Here is a 3,470-nt window from a genome sequence, read left to right on the forward strand (position 1 = left end):
GTTACAGGAATCTATTTTCTCTATTACAAATAAAGAGGTTTATAATATAAAAGCCAACTTAACCATAACTTATTGAATACATAGTTGCACTAGAAAGGCAACTAATTAAAATACAAGTAAGGGTGTAATTTGTTAAAGGCTGTAATTCTGATGTGTGCAATTGAAGATTTTATGTAGGAGGAAGCATTTGAGCTGAATGGGTGAAATTTTGACAGTTTAAATTTAAGAGAAGGGCAACAGCCAGAAAAGTGGAAAAAATGAAGTATCTTTTAAGACAAAGATGAGGTTTTTTTATGCCAAAAATGAATCATGGTTTGGTAGAATCATGATGTAAAAATAAGACCAGAAAAAGAGAATCGTGGCTCAAGCTAAAAGTTTGCATTTCATTCTATAGGCCATGTTGAACCATGTGAAATGTTTAGTAAGAATATACCATAATCAGACATGGCTTTAGAAAAATCTACGAGACAATAGAGGTTAAAAAAATAATAATAATAATAAACAACATTTCAAAATCAAATGCAGCAGTCTGCATAAGACAGCTTACAACTAATCAACATCAATGAGAGTCAACAAAAAAAACATGTTAGTCTCTATGGGTAAGTACTGGACAAAGAGCTAAATGAGGGTTGAACTAAGACAGAAACAAATGAATAGGCAAAAAATGGAACAGATTTGAAAGACATTGCAGAAATAGAGGAAAGAACTACCTTAGTCTACCTTGCTTTAGCAAAAAATAAAAGAGTTCCTATCACCTTGCTTCATTTTACTTATTTATTTATTTCTTCTTATTAAATTTATTGGGGTGACATTGTTCATAGGTTTCAGTATACATTTCCATGATACATGATCTTTATATTATGTTGTGTGCCCACCACACAAAGTCAAATCATCTCCCATCAACATACTTGGCCCTTTTTACCCTTTACACACACACACACACCCCCTTCCCTCTGGTAACCACTAAACTGTTGCCTGTGTCTATGAGTTTCAGTTTTATATCCCACATATGAGTGAAATCATATAGTTCTTAGCTTTTCTTCACCTTTCTTATTTTTAATTTTTAAAAAAATATATTTTACTGATTTTTTACAGAGAGGATAAAGGGTTAGAAACATCGATGAAAGAGAAACATTGATCAACTGCCTCCTGCACACTCCCCACTGGGGATGTGCTCACAACCAAGGTACATGGCCTTGACTGGAATCGAACCCTGGACCCCTGAGTCCGCAGGCCGATACTCTATCCACTGAGCCAAACCAGTCAGGGCTTCACCTTTCTTTTTTAAACAGCTTTATTGAGATATAATTCACATACCATAAATTTCACCCACTTAAAGTGTGCAGTTCAATGGTTTCTAGCATATATATAGTTGTGTGTCCATCACCATAATCCAATTTTAAAATATTTGTATTATTCCAAAAGAAACCTTGTAGCTATGAATAAGTCACTCCATATCCTCCCCTCTTCTTCTCTCAGCATAAGAACCATTATTCCATCCATCATTGAACTATGGTTTTATTTCGCACTCTATATTTTCTATTGAACTCTAAGCTACTAGGGGAAAGACTTGGTCTTTAAATTATACATAATACCTAATGACAAACATTTGTTTGTGTGAACTAATATTTTTGAACACACTATCTTTCTCTCAACTTCCATCTTTTTCTCCTACCTCCCTACCTCCCAACACATACACGGCAAAGGTATTTCCAGGCCATAACATGCTTACCTTTTACTTCTGTTGTTCTTGTGCAGACCCAAAAACCCCAGATGTGTCTGCAAGGACCAGTAGAAGCAAACCACCCAAGCTTGTAGGAACAAAGTGATGCCAGAAACAGAAAGTTCTAGGACTTTTTCCATTTCTTTCCTGGGGGGAGTTGCAGCCTTGAGTTCTGCAATGAAACAATGCAACATTACCTGAGTATGCCAGCGCTGGTTCTGGAGGTCTGAGGTCCCCAGCAGACTGGGAGATGCACTAGAAGGAGGTCTAGATGACTCAGTCCAGACAAAGCCATGTCTGGAATAAAGTGGAAGTCTGCCTTCAAGAGTGTGATGGGCTTATTGTAAGACTGCCAAAATTCCCAAGTTGAAATTGATTGTCCAAAGTTGTTCATGACAATCCTCCTCTCTTCTCAAGAAGTTGCAAGTTCTCAGGGGTTTTCTTACCTTTTCTAGCTACCGCTTGATCCTGAGACTTTTATGGGGCTCAATAAATCTGGAAACATCTGTGCATATTTTATGAGCATAATGATTGTGAAATAGAAAGGACAATATTATAGACACTCTTTTTACAAGTGAGGAAATTCCTTGAGCGAGTCACACAGCAGGTTAGCAATATTTCTCTACCATCTTCCCTTTGAATTTGTCAGGTGACTTAAACTTTTCTCAATCTGCAAAGATTATATTTTCTGGACTGTTTTGAGGATTAAAAAGGACAACAAACAGGAACATAATTTGTAGGTGATAAAGTGCTACATGGTAGAAATTAGTATTCTGCATTAATTAGTCCAGATTGACTTGGACTGGCAGGAGAATTCACATTCAGTTCTTTGAATTTTCCTGGAGTCTATGAAGCTTCCTAATACACGGAGCGTTGCACATCTGACTGGACCATTGGATGTTTGTCAGCCTCGAATGGTTCCTTTTGAGTCACACCCCCAACACGTTGGAGTCCTTACAATCATTTGACATGTGGTTCCAGGTTTCTCCAGCTGAGAAAGACAACGGAATCCCAATGCTATTCACCTTTCTTGCTCTCTATGTATGCAGCGAGCTGCCATTCAGCAAGTCCCTGTGTGTGCACAGTCCTCTTCTCTGTTTCAGAGTTGAAGGGTATTGAAGAAGAAGATTTTATATTTCTTTGAGTTATTATCTGATTTCTAACAGGCATCAGAAATTAATGACTTAGCCCTAGCCAGTTTAGCTCACTGTGGACCGAAGGGTCCCTGGTTCCATTCCAGTCAAGGGCATGTGCCTCAGTTGTAGGCTCCTCCCCGGCCTAGGCCCTGGTCAGGGCTCCTGTAGGAAGCAACCAATCCATGTGTTTCTCTCACATTGACATTTCTCTCTGCCTTTCCTCGCTCTTCCACTCTCTCTAAAAATCAATAGAAAATATTCTTGGGTGAGAATAAAAAGGAAGGAAGGAAGGAAGGAAGGAAGGAAGGAAGGAAGGAAGGAAGGAAGGAAGGAAGGAAGGAAGGAAAGAAGGAAGGAAGGACTTAGTATTCACCCATCATGTATAATTATTAGTTGGTAAAAACCCCACTTTTGATGTTAGCTTGATTGCAAGGGGCACTAAACAATGGCAACTCCTGAATTTAGTGGTTTCAGGCCCCTCCAAAATGTTTATCTGGTCACTGAATTGACTTAACTTTTTCCCAGTGCTTGAAGCTGTGCTGCCAGGAAATTTAGTCATAGTCTCAAATGAGTAACCTATTTTCAGAACCCCAGAGTTTTAAAGAATATTA

This window comes from Eptesicus fuscus, chromosome 8, assembly GCF_027574615.1.
Source record: "Eptesicus fuscus isolate TK198812 chromosome 8, DD_ASM_mEF_20220401, whole genome shotgun sequence".
NCBI lineage: Eukaryota > Metazoa > Chordata > Mammalia > Chiroptera > Vespertilionidae > Eptesicus > Eptesicus fuscus.